At 49.5% G+C, this 16760-nt stretch overlaps 20 non-coding genes and 1 pseudogene across 20 annotated transcripts; all 21 read left to right on the forward strand.

Moving 5' to 3' along the window:
• On the forward strand, positions 1–164 carry LOC139652703 (U1 spliceosomal RNA). The gene has a single exon (XR_011695751.1). It is a non-coding gene; the product is annotated as a U1 spliceosomal RNA (small nuclear RNA).
• Positions 165–6116: 5952 nt separating this feature from the next.
• LOC139652916 (U1 spliceosomal RNA) lies at positions 6117–6259 on the forward strand (annotated as a pseudogene).
• A 385-nt stretch (positions 6260–6644) lies between these two features.
• LOC139652896 (U1 spliceosomal RNA) lies at positions 6645–6808 on the forward strand. Its single transcript, XR_011695932.1, has one exon. It is a non-coding gene; the product is annotated as a U1 spliceosomal RNA (small nuclear RNA).
• A 348-nt stretch (positions 6809–7156) lies between these two features.
• Positions 7157–7320, forward strand: LOC139652823 (U1 spliceosomal RNA). Its single transcript, XR_011695863.1, has one exon. It is a non-coding gene; the product is annotated as a U1 spliceosomal RNA (small nuclear RNA).
• Positions 7321–7668: 348 nt separating this feature from the next.
• LOC139652923 (U1 spliceosomal RNA) lies at positions 7669–7832 on the forward strand. Its single transcript, XR_011695952.1, has one exon. It is a non-coding gene; the product is annotated as a U1 spliceosomal RNA (small nuclear RNA).
• Positions 7833–8213: 381 nt separating this feature from the next.
• On the forward strand, positions 8214–8377 carry LOC139652934 (U1 spliceosomal RNA). Its single transcript, XR_011695963.1, has one exon. It is a non-coding gene; the product is annotated as a U1 spliceosomal RNA (small nuclear RNA).
• Positions 8378–8753: 376 nt separating this feature from the next.
• Positions 8754–8917, forward strand: LOC139652946 (U1 spliceosomal RNA). The gene has a single exon (XR_011695974.1). It is a non-coding gene; the product is annotated as a U1 spliceosomal RNA (small nuclear RNA).
• Positions 8918–9293: 376 nt separating this feature from the next.
• Positions 9294–9457, forward strand: LOC139652710 (U1 spliceosomal RNA). Its single transcript, XR_011695757.1, has one exon. It is a non-coding gene; the product is annotated as a U1 spliceosomal RNA (small nuclear RNA).
• A 375-nt stretch (positions 9458–9832) lies between these two features.
• On the forward strand, positions 9833–9996 carry LOC139652722 (U1 spliceosomal RNA). The gene has a single exon (XR_011695769.1). It is a non-coding gene; the product is annotated as a U1 spliceosomal RNA (small nuclear RNA).
• A 380-nt stretch (positions 9997–10376) lies between these two features.
• On the forward strand, positions 10377–10540 carry LOC139652734 (U1 spliceosomal RNA). Its single transcript, XR_011695780.1, has one exon. It is a non-coding gene; the product is annotated as a U1 spliceosomal RNA (small nuclear RNA).
• A 385-nt stretch (positions 10541–10925) lies between these two features.
• LOC139652745 (U1 spliceosomal RNA) lies at positions 10926–11089 on the forward strand. Its single transcript, XR_011695791.1, has one exon. It is a non-coding gene; the product is annotated as a U1 spliceosomal RNA (small nuclear RNA).
• Positions 11090–11465: 376 nt separating this feature from the next.
• Positions 11466–11629, forward strand: LOC139652757 (U1 spliceosomal RNA). The gene has a single exon (XR_011695802.1). It is a non-coding gene; the product is annotated as a U1 spliceosomal RNA (small nuclear RNA).
• Positions 11630–12000: 371 nt separating this feature from the next.
• On the forward strand, positions 12001–12164 carry LOC139652769 (U1 spliceosomal RNA). Its single transcript, XR_011695813.1, has one exon. It is a non-coding gene; the product is annotated as a U1 spliceosomal RNA (small nuclear RNA).
• A 375-nt stretch (positions 12165–12539) lies between these two features.
• LOC139652780 (U1 spliceosomal RNA) lies at positions 12540–12703 on the forward strand. The gene has a single exon (XR_011695824.1). It is a non-coding gene; the product is annotated as a U1 spliceosomal RNA (small nuclear RNA).
• Positions 12704–13083: 380 nt separating this feature from the next.
• On the forward strand, positions 13084–13247 carry LOC139652906 (U1 spliceosomal RNA). The gene has a single exon (XR_011695941.1). It is a non-coding gene; the product is annotated as a U1 spliceosomal RNA (small nuclear RNA).
• A 375-nt stretch (positions 13248–13622) lies between these two features.
• Positions 13623–13786, forward strand: LOC139652793 (U1 spliceosomal RNA). The gene has a single exon (XR_011695835.1). It is a non-coding gene; the product is annotated as a U1 spliceosomal RNA (small nuclear RNA).
• A 380-nt stretch (positions 13787–14166) lies between these two features.
• On the forward strand, positions 14167–14330 carry LOC139652805 (U1 spliceosomal RNA). The gene has a single exon (XR_011695846.1). It is a non-coding gene; the product is annotated as a U1 spliceosomal RNA (small nuclear RNA).
• Positions 14331–14715: 385 nt separating this feature from the next.
• LOC139652817 (U1 spliceosomal RNA) lies at positions 14716–14879 on the forward strand. Its single transcript, XR_011695857.1, has one exon. It is a non-coding gene; the product is annotated as a U1 spliceosomal RNA (small nuclear RNA).
• A 376-nt stretch (positions 14880–15255) lies between these two features.
• On the forward strand, positions 15256–15419 carry LOC139652829 (U1 spliceosomal RNA). The gene has a single exon (XR_011695869.1). It is a non-coding gene; the product is annotated as a U1 spliceosomal RNA (small nuclear RNA).
• Positions 15420–15795: 376 nt separating this feature from the next.
• LOC139652840 (U1 spliceosomal RNA) lies at positions 15796–15959 on the forward strand. The gene has a single exon (XR_011695880.1). It is a non-coding gene; the product is annotated as a U1 spliceosomal RNA (small nuclear RNA).
• A 376-nt stretch (positions 15960–16335) lies between these two features.
• On the forward strand, positions 16336–16499 carry LOC139652852 (U1 spliceosomal RNA). The gene has a single exon (XR_011695891.1). It is a non-coding gene; the product is annotated as a U1 spliceosomal RNA (small nuclear RNA).
• Positions 16500–16760: the final 261 nt, after the last annotated feature.

Consider the following 16760-nt stretch of genomic DNA (forward strand, 5'->3'; position numbering starts at 1 on the left):
ATACTTACCTGGCAGGGGAGATACCATGATCAAGAAGGTGGTTCACCCAGGGCGAGGCTCAGCCATTGCACTCCGGTTGTGCTGACCCCTGCGAATTCCCCAAATGTGGGAATCTCGACTGCATAATTTGTGGTAGTGGGGGACTGCGTTCGCGCTCTCCCCTGATGTTTTGGTGAAGTGAAGTGAAGTGAAGTGACGTTCCTTGCGGGCACGCTGTGCTTTTTGGCTTTGTTGCAATTGCTGCTGGGCTGCCGTTGCTTCTTCCGACTTAGAAACGTCGCCAAGTGGTTTTGGATCCAGTTTCGTGTCGTTTGGTAGAGCAATGCATGATGGGAAAAAGAGAAAAACCTAAACAGAAGTAGCGTGCGTACCATGTATCCTAGTCAAATTGCAGCTCTGTTTTCAACTTGTCAGCGGCTGTGGTACAAAATGAGGATGAGCTGCTGCTGTTAAAGGCTCCGCGTGGACTCTGTGACGATTCATTGTACGCACCCTGAGCCAGAGTGGTATGTCTGCGGATCCCTCCCCCATCCCTGACATGCGCAACCCATACTTACCTGGCAGGGGAGATACCATGATCAAGAAGGTGGTTCACCCAGGGCGAGGCTCAGCCTGGCAGGGGAGATACCTTCATCAGAGTAGGAGCCGAATTCAGAAGTATGTGTGGCTTGACCGCAGTATTTCTTGGGACCACCGCTTTGACGAGGCATCAACCTTGGTCAGTGACCTATTCATCTGCTTCTACCGCCAAGATCCTCGTTTAATCCTGACATCTGCAATGGCTTCATTTGGGACAAGAAGAAATGCCGTCCGCTTTGAACTACAGGAAAATCTGGAGATGGACCGTTTGCAGTTCAGCAGAAAGATCCTGCAGACAGAACTTGGTTTCTTGGCTGCACAACTGGACTACATCTTTGCGCTACCAGGTAGAAAAGTTTTTGAGGTCATCTTTGCTACTTTCACCATTTTCGAACAGTGTGTTGAACGATTCCACCAGAAAAAACCTAACAACCCAAGACTGGAGAAAATCACCCTTACTCCACTTTCTGAAAGAGATGCCAGAACAGTTACAGTGATAATGTACTCGGAAAAGATTTCAACAGAAGATATACAGACATGGCTATCCTATCACTGTACTGTTATGAGAGGCATGGAGCTGCGAGATCAGGATGGGATCCGGACCGGGGCTCGCCGTTTCTACATACGGCTTAGACATGAGGGGAACACTGGACAACCCCATCACCTTCCCTCCACCATACAGCTGGGACCGGTTAGAGGCCATGTTTTTTACCAAGGCCAGCCCAAGGATTGTAGAAAGTGCGGCTCCCTTAGCCACCTAGCAGCAGATTGCAATGCCACTTTTTGCAGAAATTGCAAGAACTCTAACCATTCCACCAGGAACTGTGTCCAGCCTATGAGATGCAATCTCTGTGGAGCCAACACTCACTCTTTCCGAGGTTGTCCTCAATCCTATGCCAATAGAGCACGGCAGCAAGACCCCTACCAAACAGCAGAACCAATGGCAGAGGATCAGCCCGCCCCCGAGGAAGGGAAATCAAGTCATGATGTTCAGTGGGAAGAACCAGCCTCCAATGCCCAGCAGGAAGTATTAACCCTTGATGCTCAGCAAGTGAAACCAGCCTCTGCAGCTCAGCCAGTGGTACCAGTGGTCCACAACCAGCAAGCTGAGCTAGCCCAGGAGGACCAAGTGGAGTTCCCTACTGTCATCGTAAGAGTTCCATCAAAAAAAGAGGAGCAGACACCCAGGCAGATCAGCAGGGGTAAGCCGTTGGACTGGAGCGCCGATCCAGCTGACATTCCAGAGGATGACGGAAATTCCTCACTGCCCCTCAGCCCCAACCGCCTGACTCGGTCATCAAACACCCAGGAGCCTACAGAGACCCAGGATGACCTTCTAGCAGCTCAGCAACCCGCTCCTGCAAATTCCACTGCCATTTCTGCCAAGGATTGCAGAGACCTCCTGGAGGTCATGATGGCTGACCTCCCACCAACCCCAGAAGGCCGCCCCGATATCCCTGATTCTAGGGAGTTTTTGGAGGTGGTTGAGGAACTGCCTCAGTCCCTGCCCCTGTTCTTGGACAGCTCACCAGTGTGCCAGATATCATCCCAGAAGCGCCAACCGGAGACATCAGGAGACTCCTCCTCCCTTACACAACAGGACCTAGAGGTATGGCCTCCCCTCTTATCCACTTCTGCCTCTTTCCTTGACCCCCAGTGCCTGAGTGCCTTCTTCTCTGCCACTCAAATGAAAGTGGCGGAGGGCAGCACCTGGCGTACCCAGCCAAAAAAGGAAAAGAAAAAGGTGAAGGTCCCTTCGGAAAAGGCAAATACCAGTCTTGACCCTTGACTACCTCTCCCCCCCAAACCCCTCATGGCCCCCCTCTCAATTGTTACCCTCAACACCAGAGGCCTTAATGACCCTGTTAAGTGCCAGACTGTTTTTGACCATTTGTACGGTGGTACTGGTAACATATTTCTTCTACAAGAGTGCAATATTCCCTATAAGGACAATTATAGTATTTTCCAAAAAAGATGGGCACATGGTGAGTCAGTTTGGTCAGGAGATAATAGAAATAGATCCTCTGGAGTGGCAATTCTCCTCAGAGGTTAATCCTTCTGTATACAAAGGGTTCAAAGGGTGATTGATGGCAGACTCCTTTGTGTGGACATTGAGATCAATGGGGCCAAACTCAGGATCATCAATGTCTACTGTTCCTCTGAACTCCAAGACCGCTTAGAGACCTTACAGATCCTACAAACTTTGGTTTTCTGTGGGTGGGAGGTTGTCATTGGAGGTGATTTCAACTGCATTGTCAACAGAATGGACCGGTTGTCAACATCTACCACCACTGTTAGGCTGGACGCTAGCTCTTATGTACTAGGTAACCTAATTAAAGACTGCAACTTGACAGATACCTTTAGGTTTAAACACACCCTAACCCCTGGTTTCACGTGGTCAAATGGCAGAACCTTCTCTCGTATTGACTTCCTTTTCACCTCATTGGGGGTGATCCCATTAGACTGTTTCATAACACCAGTCCCTTTCTCAGATCATTCAAAACTCACCTGCTCCCTTGACATTCCAGGGATACTTCGACCACGTCCAGGCCCCTGGAAATTGAATACAAGCCTACTAGAAAACAACAATGTAGTGTCAAAATTCAAAATCAAATTAAAACAGTGGAAATCCTTGCAGTTTATGTATGAATCGGTGGGGGACTGGTGGGAAGACATAAAGCAGAGATCAAGGTCTTTTTTCATGTTGGAGGGTAAGAGGGCTGCAGCCAAGAAGCGCGCTTTCCAAGGTAGACTTCAAAGTAAACTTCAGCGCTGCTACCTTCTTGCCCTCTCTGGTTTTGATGTGGGGGAAGACATTTCTAAACTTAAAAAGGAAATGTTGAGACTAGCTAACGAAAAAAGCAGAGGTCTTCTCACAAGAAGTCAAATACAACATTTAGAGGAGAATGAAAAATGTACCCGGTACTTTTTCAAAAAACTGGCAAAGTCAAAACACTGTATACAATCGGTGCTAGACCAAGAGGGGAAAGAGGTGTGTGACACCCAACATATCCTTGGCGTTGTCAAGTCCTTCTATTCCAATCTCTACCAAGAAAGAGAGACATCCAAAGACACAATCAGTTTTTTTCTTTCCCAGTTAACCACTGAACTTGATAATACAGCCAGAGACCTGTTAGAGGAAGACTTGACAACTGCTGAGCTAACTAAGGCCATGCAGAGTATGGAGAATAACAAGACTCCAGGTGTAGATGGCTTACCTAAAGAATTCTATGCCACCTTCTGGGACCAGCTCAAAGACCCCCTTTTAGAGGTGTTTAAAGAGGGTTTTGCCAGAGGTGCACTGCCCCCATCACTGCAGAGAGGCTCCATTTCTCTCCTGTTTAAAAATGGACAAAAAGAGGACCTGAAGAATTGGAGACCTCTGACACTGTTGGGGGTAGATGCCAAGATACTGTCAAAGGCCTTATTTTTCCGAATTCAACCCATAGTAGATAGGATTGTAGACATTGACCAGACCTGTGGTGTCCCGGGTCGGTCCATGTCTGACAGTCTAGCCCTAGTCAGAGACTCCTACCTCTACTGCCAAGATCGTAATCTCCCCCTATGTGTCTTGGGTTTGGATTTGGAGAAAGCCTTTGACAGTGTTAGCCACCACTATCTCAAGTCCGTCCTCACCCATCTGAATTTTGGTCAGGTCTTTAGGAGGTGGGTAGACTTGTTATATACAGGGTGTAACAGTGTAGTGATGGTGAATGGAGAGAGTACAGACCCCTTAGATATACGATCAGGTGTTCGGCAGGGCTGCCCACTTTCCCCCATCCTGTTCATCTTAGCCATTGAATCCCTGGCCTGCGCTTTAAGGAACAACAGGAATATCAAAGGGATACCAGTGCCAGGTAGCACAGGTAGGCAGGCAAAATTGTCCATTTATATGGACGACCTAACTCTGCTTTTGTCTGACAACAGGTCTGTCAGGGAAACTTTGGCCTTATGTGAGAATTTCACTTTGGCCTCAGGCACAAAGGTCAACAAAGAAAAAAGTGAGACTCTCCACCTCAACTGGCAGGAACCCATTGAAGATCTGGGTCTGTTAGAGAGGGAGAACACCATCAAGGTGTTGGGAGTCCAGATGGGAAAAAACATGGAGTCCTGTAACTGGGATTCCAAACTGCCAAAATTAAGAGGCAAGCTGATGCAGTGGCAGGACAGAGAGCTCTCACTTACTGGGAAAGTCTTGGTCGTAAAAGCAGAAGTTCTGGCCTCGTTAACACATCTGGCGGCCACTTTCCCCATCCCCCACAAGGTCATGGCGTCACTTAGAAAGACCATTTTTCATTTTATTTGGGGAAGCCAACATGAGAAACTGAAAAGAGACATCATGTACAGGCCTGTGGCAAAAGGGGGTAAAGCAGTCCCAGAGATAGAAGGGAAGTTAAAAGCCATGTTTTTGACCCCTATCTTGAAAGCCTGCCTGAGCAACGAAAAAGGCCCTACTTGGACCCATTTTGCAAACCTGTGGGTAGGGCGTAACGTACTGACTGCCTGGGGCAAAAGACCATCTTTAAGTGTGCCGTATGCAGAAAGCTGCCCACCAGTCTATAGCATGATAAGCAAAACTTTAACACAGAGACTTGCAGTAATCCCACCAGACAAAATATCAAGAGCATATGTTGAGAGGGTTTTGTCGCCTCAGCTATCAAGACTGGCTCCTGTGGGCACACTGACAGAGGAAAGATGCAAACGAGTTTGGGCTAATGTGAACAACAATATATTGACCAACACACACAAAGACTTAGCCTGGCAAATCGCCCATCAGTGTCTGCCTACGAGAGTTTTTCTTGAGAGGAGACACTGCGCTCAAATTGCCAGTTGCCCTAGACCAACTTGTGGTGGCGACGAAACTGTTGTCCACCTGTTTTGGTCTTGCCCTTTTGCCAAAGGAGTTTGGTCGCTAGTATTTCCCTGGCTGCAGGACCTGTACAGGGCCCCGTTAAGCTATGATGACATAGCATATGGGTTTGTACAAGGCACACCCCCAGCAAACGTGAACAAATGGTGGGTAGTTATAAATTGTGTAAAAGAAAGCTTGCGGAAAGCCAGAAATGTATGGGCATTTAAAAAGTACTGTGTCCCAAAAGAAGTTGTCATAAAAAGCATGTTGAACATTTTCAGAGACTACATCCTGAAGGAAAAATCATGCAAAGACAACAAAGAAAAAGTGCAAATGTGGAAGGTTCCTAGTAATTATTTTTTAGATTTATAATGAGTATATGTAAACAATTATATACTGTAAGATTGTCTGAACGGTATTGCATTGCTCTTTATTATACATTTTGGTTTAGTTTTTGGAAGGCATTGCCAATATAGATTTTGAATGGAATCTTTGTATGAATGTTTATGTAATCAGTAATTACAGTGTATGTTGTTTTTTAGTGCATGGCATTTTATTGTCCTGTATTGCATTTGGAATTGTAATATAATGTACATTGTCAGGGACAGATGTTGATATCTGCTATATTGTATCTTTGAAATGGACCTAATAAACTTTAAAAAAAAAAAAAAAAAAAAAAAAAAAATTATTGAAATTGAAAATTGGTTCACCCAGGGCGAGGCTCAGCCATTGCACTCCGGTTGTGCTGACCCCTGCGAATTCCCCAAATGTGGGAATCTCGACTGCATAATTTGTGGTAGTGGGGGACTGCGTTCGCGCTCTCCCCTGATGTTTTGTTGAAGTGAAGTGAAGTGAAGTGACGTTCCTTGCGGGCACGCTGTGCTTTTTGGCTTTGTTGCAATTGCTGCTGGGCTGCCGTTGCTTCTTCCGACTTAGAAACGTCGCCAAGTGGTTTTGGATCCAGTTTCGTGTCGTTTGGTAGAGCAATGCATGATGGGAAAAAGAGAAAAACCTAAACAGGAGTAGCGTGCGTACCATGTATCCTAGTCAAATTGCAGCTCTGTTTTCAACTTGTCAGCGGCTGTGGTACAAAATGAGGATGAGCTGCTGCTGTTAAAGGCTCCGCGTGGACTCTGTGACGATTCATTGTACGCACCCTGAGCCAGAGTGGTATGTCTGCGGATGCCTCCCCCATCCCTGACATGCGCAACTCATACTTACCTGGCAGGGGAGATACCATGATCAAGAAGGTGGTTCACCCAGGGCGAGGCTCAGCCATTGCACTCTGGTTGTGCTGACCCCTGCGAATTCCCCAAATGTGGGAATCTCGACTGCATAATTTCTGGTAGTGGGGGACTGCGTTCGCGCTCTCCCCTGATGTTTTGTTGAAGTGAAGTGAAGTGAAGTGACGTTCCTTGCGGGCACGCTGAGCTTTTTGGCTTTGTTGCAATTGCTGCTGGGCTGCCGTTGCTTCTTCCGACTTAGAAACGTCGCCAAGTGGTTTTGGATCCAGTTTCGTGTCGTTTGGTAGAGCAATGCATGATGGGAAAAAGAGAAAAACCTAAACAGAAGTAGCGTGCGTACCATGTATCCTAGTCAAATTGCAGCTCTGTTTTCAACTTGTCAGCGGCTGTGGTACAAAATGAGGATGAGCTGCTGCTGTTAAAGGCTCCGCCAGAGTGGTATGTCTGCGGATGCCTCCCCCATCCCTGACATGCGCAACTCATACTTACCTGGCAGGGGAGATACCATGATCAAGAAGGTGGTTCACCCAGGGCGAGGCTCAGCCATTGCACTCCGGTTGTGCTGACCCCTGCGAATTCCCCAAATGTGGGAATCTCGACTGCATAATTTCTGGTAGTGGGGGACTGCGTTCGCGCTCTCCCCTGATGTTTTGTTGAAGTGAAGTGAAGTGAAGTGACGTTCCTTGCGGGCACGCTGTGCTTTTTGGCTTTGTTGCAATTGCTGCTGGGCTGCCGTTGCTTCTTCCGACTTAGAAACGTCGCCAAGTGGTTTTGGATCCAGTTTCGTGTCGTTTGGTAGAGCAATGCATGATGGGAAAAAGAGAAAAACCTAAACAGAAGTAGCGTGCGTACCATGTATCCTAGTCAAATTGCAGCTCTGTTTTCAACTTGTCAGCGGCTGTGGTACAAAATGAGGATGAGCTGCTGCTGTTAAAGGCTCCGCCAGAGTGGTATGTCTGCGGATGCCTCCCCCATCCCTGACATGCGCAACTCATACTTACCTGGCAGGGGAGATACCATGATCAAGAAGGTGGTTCACCCAGGGCGAGGCTCAGCCATTGCACTCCGGTTGTGCTGACCCCTGCGAATTCCCCAAATGTGGGAATCTCGACTGCATAATTTCTGGTAGTGGGGGACTGCGTTCGCGCTCTCCCCTGATGTTTTGTTGAAGTGAAGTGAAGTGAAGTGACGTTCCTTGCGGGCGTTCCTTTTTGGCTTTGTTGCAATTGCTGCTGGGCTGCCGTTGCTTCTTCCGACTTAGAAACGTCGCCAAGTGGTTTTGGATCCAGTTTCGTGTCGTTTGGTAGAGCAATGCATGATGGGAAAAAGAGAAAAACCTAAACAGAAGTAGCGTGCGTACCATGTATCCTAGTCAAATTGCAGCTCTGTTTTCCACTTGTCAGCGGCTGTGGTACAAAATGAGGATGAGCTGCTGCTGTTAAAGGCTCCGCGTGGACTCTGTGACGATTCATTGTACGCACCCTGAGCCAGAGTGGTATGTCTGCGGATGCCTCCCCCATCCCTGACATGCGCAACTCATACTTACCTGGCAGGGGAGATACCATGATCAAGAAGGTGGTTCACCCAGGGCGAGGCTCAGCCATTGCACTCCGGTTGTGCTGACCCCTGCGAATTCCCCAAATGTGGGAATCTCGACTGCATAATTTCTGGTAGTGGGGGACTGCGTTCGCGCTCTCCCCTGATGTTTTGTTGAAGTGAAGTGAAGTGACGTTCCTTGCGGGCGTTCCTTTTTGGCTTTGTTGCAATTGCTGCTGGGCTGCCGTTGCTTCTTCCGACTTAGAAACGTCGCCAAGTGGTTTTGGATCCAGTTTCGTGTCGTTTGGTAGAGCAATGCATGATGGGAAAAAGAGAAAAACCTAAACAGAAGTAGCGTGCGTACCATGTATCCTAGTCAAATTGCAGCTCTGTTTTCCACTTGTCAGCGGCTGTGGTACAAAATGAGGATGAGCTGCTGCTGTTAAAGGCTCCGCGTGGACTCTGTGACGATTCATTGTACGCACCCTGAGCCAGAGTGGTATGTCTGCGGATGCCTCCCCCATCCCTGACATGCGCAACTCATACTTACCTGGCAGGGGAGATACCATGATCAAGAAGGTGGTTCACCCAGGGCGAGGCTCAGCCATTGCACTCCGGTTGTGCTGACCCCTGCGAATTCCCCAAATGTGGGAATCTCGACTGCATAATTTCTGGTAGTGGGGGACTGCGTTCGCGCTCTCCCCTGATGTTTTGTTGAAGTGAAGTGAAGTGACGTTCCTTGCGGGCGTTCCTTTTTGGCTTTGTTGCAATTGCTGCTGGGCTGCCGTTGCTTCTTCCGACTTAGAAACGTCGCCAAGTGGTTTTGGATCCAGTTTCGTGTCGTTTGGTAGAGCAATGCATGATGGGAAAAAGAGAAAAACCTAAACAGAAGTAGCGTGCGTACCATGTATCCTAGTCAAATTGCAGCTCTGTTTTCAACTTGTCAGCGGCTGTGGTACAAAATGAGGATGAGCTGCTGCTGTTAAAGGCTCCGCGTGGACTCTGTGACGATTCATTGTACGCACCCTGAGCCAGAGTGGTATGTCTGCGGATGCCTCCCCCATCCCTGACATGCGCAACTCATACTTACCTGGCAGGGGAGATACCATGATCAAGAAGGTGGTTCACCCAGGGCGAGGCTCAGCCATTGCACTCCGGTTGTGCTGACCCCTGCGAATTCCCCAAATGTGGGAATCTCGACTGCATAATTTCTGGTAGTGGGGGACTGCGTTCGCGCTCTCCCCTGATGTTTTGTTGAAGTGAAGTGACGTTCCTTGCGGGCACGCTGAGCTTTTTGGCTTTGTTGCAATTGCTGCTGGGCTGCCGTTGCTTCTTCCGACTTAGAAACGTCGCCAAGTGGTTTTGGATCCAGTTTCGTGTCGTTTGGTAGAGCAATGCATGATGGGAAAAAGAGAAAAACCTAAACAGAAGTAGCGTGCGTACCATGTATCCTAGTCAAATTGCAGCTCTGTTTTCAACTTGTCAGCGGCTGTGGTACAAAATGAGGATGAGCTGCTGCTGTTAAAGGCTCCGCGTGGACTCTGTGACGATTCATTGTACGCACCCTGAGCCAGAGTGGTATGTCTGCGGATGCCTCCCCCATCCCTGACATGCGCAACTCATACTTACCTGGCAGGGGAGATACCATGATCAAGAAGGTGGTTCACCCAGGGCGAGGCTCAGCCATTGCACTCCGGTTGTGCTGACCCCTGCGAATTCCCCAAATGTGGGAATCTCGACTGCATAATTTCTGGTAGTGGGGGACTGCGTTCGCGCTCTCCCCTGATGTTTTGTTGAAGTTAAGTGAAGTGACGTTCCTTGCGGGCACGCTGTGCTTTTTGGCTTTGTTGCAATTGCTGCTGGGCTGCCGTTGCTTCTTCCGACTTAGAAACGTCGCCAAGTGGTTTTGGATCCAGTTTCGTGTCGTTTGGTAGAGCAATGCATGATGGGAAAAAGAGAAAAACCTAAACAGAAGTAGCGTGCGTACCATGTATCCTAGTCAAATTGCAGCTCTGTTTTCAACTTGTCAGCGGCTGTGGTACAAAATGAGGATGAGCTGCTGCTGTTAAAGGCTCCGCGTGGACTCTGTGACGATTCATTGTACGCACCCTGAGCCAGAGTGGTATGTCTGCGGATGCCTCCCCCATCCCTGACATGCGCAACTCATACTTACCTGGCAGGGGAGATACCATGATCAAGAAGGTGGTTCACCCAGGGCGAGGCTCAGCCATTGCACTCCGGTTGTGCTGACCCCTGCGAATTCCCCAAATGTGGGAATCTCGACTGCATAATTTCTGGTAGTGGGGGACTGCGTTCGCGCTCTCCCCTGATGTTTTGTTGAAGTGAAGTGAAGTGAAGTGACGTTCCTTGCGGGCACGCTGTGCTTTTTGGCTTTGTTGCAATTGCTGCTGGGCTGCCGTTGCTTCTTCCGACTTAGAAACGTCGCCAAGTGGTTTTGGATCCAGTTTCGTGTCGTTTGGTAGAGCAATGCATGATGGGAAAAAGAGAAAAACCTAAACAGAAGTAGCGTGCGTACCATGTATCCTAGTCAAATTGCAGCTCTGTTTTCAACTTGTCAGCGGCTGTGGTACAAAATGAGGATGAGCTGCTGCTGTTAAAGGCTCCGCGTGGACTCTGTGACGATTCATTGTACGCACCCTGAGCCAGAGTGGTATGTCTGCGGATGCCTCCCCCATCCCTGACATGCGCAACTCATACTTACCTGGCAGGGGAGATACCATGATCAAGAAGGTGGTTCACCCAGGGCGAGGCTCAGCCATTGCACTCCGGTTGTGCTGACCCCTGCGAATTCCCCAAATGTGGGAATCTCGACTGCATAATTTCTGGTAGTGGGGGACTGCGTTCGCGCTCTCCCCTGATGTTTTGTTGAAGTGAAGTGAAGTGACGTTCCTTGCGGGCGTTCCTTTTTGGCTTTGTTGCAATTGCTGCTGGGCTGCCGTTGCTTCTTCCGACTTAGAAACGTCGCCAAGTGGTTTTGGATCCAGTTTCGTGTCGTTTGGTAGAGCAATGCATGATGGGAAAAAGAGAAAAACCTAAACAGAAGTAGCGTGCGTACCATGTATCCTAGTCAAATTGCAGCTCTGTTTTCAACTTGTCAGCGGCTGTGGTACAAAATGAGGATGAGCTGCTGCTGTTAAAGGCTCCGCGTGGACTCTGTGACGATTCATTGTACGCACCCTGAGCCAGAGTGGTATGTCTGCGGATGCCTCCCCCATCCCTGACATGCGCAACTCATACTTACCTGGCAGGGGAGATACCATGATCAAGAAGGTGGTTCACCCAGGGCGAGGCTCAGCCATTGCACTCCGGTTGTGCTGACCCCTGCGAATTCCCCAAATGTGGGAATCTCGACTGCATAATTTCTGGTAGTGGGGGACTGCGTTCGCGCTCTCCCCTGATGTTTTGTTGAAGTGAAGTGACGTTCCTTGCGGGCGTTCCTTTTTGGCTTTGTTGCAATTGCTGCTGGGCTGCCGTTGCTTCTTCCGACTTAGAAACGTCGCCAAGTGGTTTTGGATCCAGTTTCGTGTCGTTTGGTAGAGCAATGCATGATGGGAAAAAGAGAAAAACCTAAACAGAAGTAGCGTGCGTACCATGTATCCTAGTCAAATTGCAGCTCTGTTTTCAACTTGTCAGCGGCTGTGGTACAAAATGAGGATGAGCTGCTGCTGTTAAAGGCTCCGCGTGGACTCTGTGACGATTCATTGTACGCACCCTGAGCCAGAGTGGTATGTCTGCGGATGCCTCCCCCATCCCTGACATGCGCAACTCATACTTACCTGGCAGGGGAGATACCATGATCAAGAAGGTGGTTCACCCAGGGCGAGGCTCAGCCATTGCACTCCGGTTGTGCTGACCCCTGCGAATTCCCCAAATGTGGGAATCTCGACTGCATAATTTCTGGTAGTGGGGGACTGCGTTCGCGCTCTCCCCTGATGTTTTGTTGAAGTGAAGTGACGTTCCTTGCGGGCACTCTGAGCTTTTTGGCTTTGTTGCAATTGCTGCTGGGCTGCCGTTGCTTCTTCCGACTTAGAAACGTCGCCAAGTGGTTTTGGATCCAGTTTCGTGTCGTTTTGTAGAGCAATGCATGATGGGAAAAAGAGAAAAACCTAAACAGAAGTAGCGTGCGTACCATGTATCCTAGTCAAATTGCAGCTCTGTTTTCAACTTGTCAGCGGCTGTGGTACAAAATGAGGATGAGCTGCTGCTGTTAAAGGCTCCGCGTGGACTCTGTGACGATTCATTGTACGCACCCTGAGCCAGAGTGGTATGTCTGCGGATGCCTCCCCCATCCCTGACATGCGCAACTCATACTTACCTGGCAGGGGAGATACCATGATCAAGAAGGTGGTTCACCCAGGGCGAGGCTCAGCCATTGCACTCCGGTTGTGCTGACCCCTGCGAATTCCCCAAATGTGGGAATCTCGACTGCATAATTTCTGGTAGTGGGGGACTGCGTTCGCGCTCTCCCCTGATGTTTTGTTGAAGTTAAGTGAAGTGACGTTCCTTGCGGGCACGCTGTGCTTTTTGGCTTTGTTGCAATTGCTGCTGGGCTGCCGTTGCTTCTTCCGACTTAGAAACGTCGCCAAGTGGTTTTTGATCCAGTTTCGTGTCGTTTGGTAGAGCAATGCATGATGGGAAAAAGAGAAAAACCTAAACAGAAGTAGCGTGCGTACCATGTATCCTAGTCAAATTGCAGCTCTGTTTTCCACTTGTCAGCGGCTGTGGTACAAAATGAGGATGAGCTGCTGCTGTTAAAGGCTCCGCGTGGACTCTGTGACGATTCCTTGTACGCACCCTGAGCCAGAGTGGTATGTCTGCGGATGCCTCCCCCATCCCTGACATGCGCAACTCATACTTACCTGGCAGGGGAGATACCTTGATCAAGAAGGTGGTTCACCCAGGGCGAGGCTCAGCCATTGCACTCCGGTTGTGCTGACCCCTGCGAATTCCCCAAATGTGGGAATCTCGACTGCATAATTTCTGGTAGTGGGGGACTGCGTTCGCGCTCTCCCCTGATGTTTTGTTGAAGTGAAGTGACGTTCCTTGCGGGCACGCTGAGCTTTTTGGCTTTGTTGCAATTGCTGCTGGGCTGCCGTTGCTTCTTCCGACTTAGAAACGTCGCCAAGTGGTTTTGGATCCAGTTTCGTGTCGTTTGGTAGAGCAATGCATGATGGGAAAAAGAGAAAAACCTAAACAGAAGTAGCGTGCGTACCATGTATCCTAGTCAAATTGCAGCTCTGTTTTCAACTTGTCAGCGGCTGTGGTACAAAATGAGGATGAGCTGCTGCTGTTAAAGGCTCCGCGTGGACTCTGTGACGATTCATTGTACGCACCCTGAGCCAGAGTGGTATGTCTGCGGATGCCTCCCCCATCCCTGACATGCGCAACTCATACTTACCTGGCAGGGGAGATACCATGATCAAGAAGGTGGTTCACCCAGGGCGAGGCTCAGCCATTGCACTCCGGTTGTGCTGACCCCTGCGAATTCCCCAAATGTGGGAATCTCGACTGCATAATTTCTGGTAGTGGGGGACTGCGTTCGCGCTCTCCCCTGATGTTTTGTTGAAGTTAAGTGAAGTGACGTTCCTTGCGGGCACGCTGTGCTTTTTGGCTTTGTTGCAATTGCTGCTGGGCTGCCGTTGCTTCTTCCGACTTAGAAACGTCGCCAAGTGGTTTTGGATCCAGTTTCGTGTCGTTTGGTAGAGCAATGCATGATGGGAAAAAGAGAAAAACCTAAACAGAAGTAGCGTGCGTACCATGTATCCTAGTCAAATTGCAGCTCTGTTTTCCACTTGTCAGCGGCTGTGGTACAAAATGAGGATGAGCTGCTGCTGTTAAAGGCTCCGCGTGGACTCTGTGACGATTCATTGTACGCACCCTGAGCCAGAGTGGTATGTCTGCGGATGCCTCCCCCATCCCTGACATGCGCAACTCATACTTACCTGGCAGGGGAGATACCATGATCAAGAAGGTGGTTCACCCAGGGCGAGGCTCAGCCATTGCACTCCGGTTGTGCTGACCCCTGCGAATTCCCCAAATGTGGGAATCTCGACTGCATAATTTCTGGTAGTGGGGGACTGCGTTCGCGCTCTCCCCTGATGTTTTGTTGAAGTGAAGTGAAGTGAAGTGACGTTCCTTGCGGGCACGCTGTGCTTTTTGGCTTTGTTGCAATTGCTGCTGGGCTGCCGTTGCTTCTTCCGACTTAGAAACGTCGCCAAGTGGTTTTGGATCCAGTTTCGTGTCGTTTGGTAGAGCAATGCATGATGGGAAAAAGAGAAAAACCTAAACAGAAGTAGCGTGCGTACCATGTATCCTAGTCAAATTGCAGCTCTGTTTTCAACTTGTCAGCGGCTGTGGTACAAAATGAGGATGAGCTGCTGCTGTTAAAGGCTCCGCGTGGACTCTGTGACGATTCATTGTACGCACCCTGAGCCAGAGTGGTATGTCTGCGGATGCCTCCCCCATCCCTGACATGCGCAACTCATACTTACCTGGCAGGGGAGATACCATGATCAAGAAGGTGGTTCACCCAGGGCGAGGCTCAGCCATTGCACTCCGGTTGTGCTGACCCCTGCGAATTCCCCAAATGTGGGAATCTCGACTGCATAATTTCTGGTAGTGGGGGACTGCGTTCGCGCTCTCCCCTGATGTTTTGTTGAAGTGAAGTGAAGTGACGTTCCTTGCGGGCGTTCCTTTTTGGCTTTGTTGCAATTGCTGCTGGGCTGCCGTTGCTTCTTCCGACTTAGAAACGTCGCCAAGTGGTTTTGGATCCAGTTTCGTGTCGTTTGGTAGAGCAATGCATGATGGGAAAAAGAGAAAAACCTAAACAGAAGTAGCGTGCGTACCATGTATCCTAGTCAAATTGCAGCTCTGTTTTCAACTTGTCAGCGGCTGTGGTACAAAATGAGGATGAGCTGCTGCTGTTAAAGGCTCCGCGTGGACTCTGTGACGATTCATTGTACGCACCCTGAGCCAGAGTGGTATGTCTGCGGATGCCTCCCCCATCCCTGACATGCGCAACTCATACTTACCTGGCAGGGGAGATACCATGATCAAGAAGGTGGTTCACCCAGGGCGAGGCTCAGCCATTGCACTCCGGTTGTGCTGACCCCTGCGAATTCCCCAAATGTGGGAATCTCGACTGCATAATTTCTGGTAGTGGGGGACTGCGTTCGCGCTCTCCCCTGATGTTTTGTTGAAGTGAAGTGAAGTGACGTTCCTTGCGGGCGTTCCTTTTTGGCTTTGTTGCAATTGCTGCTGGGCTGCCGTTGCTTCTTCCGACTTAGAAACGTCGCCAAGTGGTTTTGGATCCAGTTTCGTGTCGTTTGGTAGAGCAATGCATGATGGGAAAAAGAGAAAAACCTAAACAGAAGTAGCGTGCGTACCATGTATCCTAGTCAAATTGCAGCTCTGTTTTCAACTTGTCAGCGGCTGTGGTACAAAATGAGGATGAGCTGCTGCTGTTAAAGGCTCCGCGTGGACTCTGTGACGATTCATTGTACGCACCCTGAGCCAGAGTGGTATGTCTGCGGATGCCTCCCCCATCCCTGACATGCGCAACTCATACTTACCTGGCAGGGGAGATACCATGATCAAGAAGGTGGTTCACCCAGGGCGAGGCTCAGCCATTGCACTCCGGTTGTGCTGACCCCTGCGAATTCCCCAAATGTGGGAATCTCGACTGCATAATTTCTGGTAGTGGGGGACTGCGTTCGCGCTCTCCCCTGATGTTTTGTTGAAGTGAAGTGAAGTGACGTTCCTTGCGGGCGTTCCTTTTTGGCTTTGTTGCAATTGCTGCTGGGCTGCCGTTGCTTCTTCCGACTTAGAAACGTCGCCAAGTGGTTTTGGATCCAGTTTCGTGTCGTTTGGTAGAGCAATGCATGATGGGAAAAAGAGAAAAACCTAAACAGAAGTAGCGTGCGTACCATGTATCCTAGTCAAATTGCAGCTCTGTTTTCCACTTGTCAGCGGCTGTGGTACAAAATGAGGATGAGCTGCTGCTGTTAAAGGCTCCGCGTGGACTCTGTGACGATTCATTGTACGCACCCTGAGCCAGAGTGGTATGTCTGCGGATGCCTCCCCCATCCCTGACATGCGCAACTCATACTTACCTGGCAGGGGAGATACCATGATCAAGAAGGTGGTTCACCCAGGGCGAGGCTCAGCCATTGCACTCCGGTTGTGCTGACCCCTGCGAATTCCCCAAATGTGGGAATCTCGACTGCATAATTTCTGGTAGTGGGGGACTGCGTTCGCGCTCTCCCCTGATGTTTTGTTGAAGTGAAGTGACGTTCCTTGCGGGCGTTCCTTTTTGGCTTTGTTGCAATTGCTGCTGGGCTGCCGTTGCTTCTTCCGACTTAGAAACGTCGCCAAGTGGTTTTGGATCCAGTTTCGTGTCGTTTGGTAGAGCAATGCATGATGGGAAAAAGAGAAAAACCTAAACAGAAGTAGCGTGCGTACCATGTATCCTAGTCAAATTGCAGCTCTGTTTTCAACTTGTCAGCGGCTGTGGTACAAAATGAGGATGA

This window comes from Centroberyx affinis, unplaced genomic scaffold (genome assembly GCF_046629955.1).
Source record: "Centroberyx affinis isolate AG114_WGS23_722 - 3 ecotype Tasmania unplaced genomic scaffold, CSIRO-AGI_Caff_v1 ptg001845l_1, whole genome shotgun sequence".
In the NCBI taxonomy this organism is placed as follows: Eukaryota; Metazoa; Chordata; class Actinopteri; order Beryciformes; family Berycidae; genus Centroberyx; species Centroberyx affinis.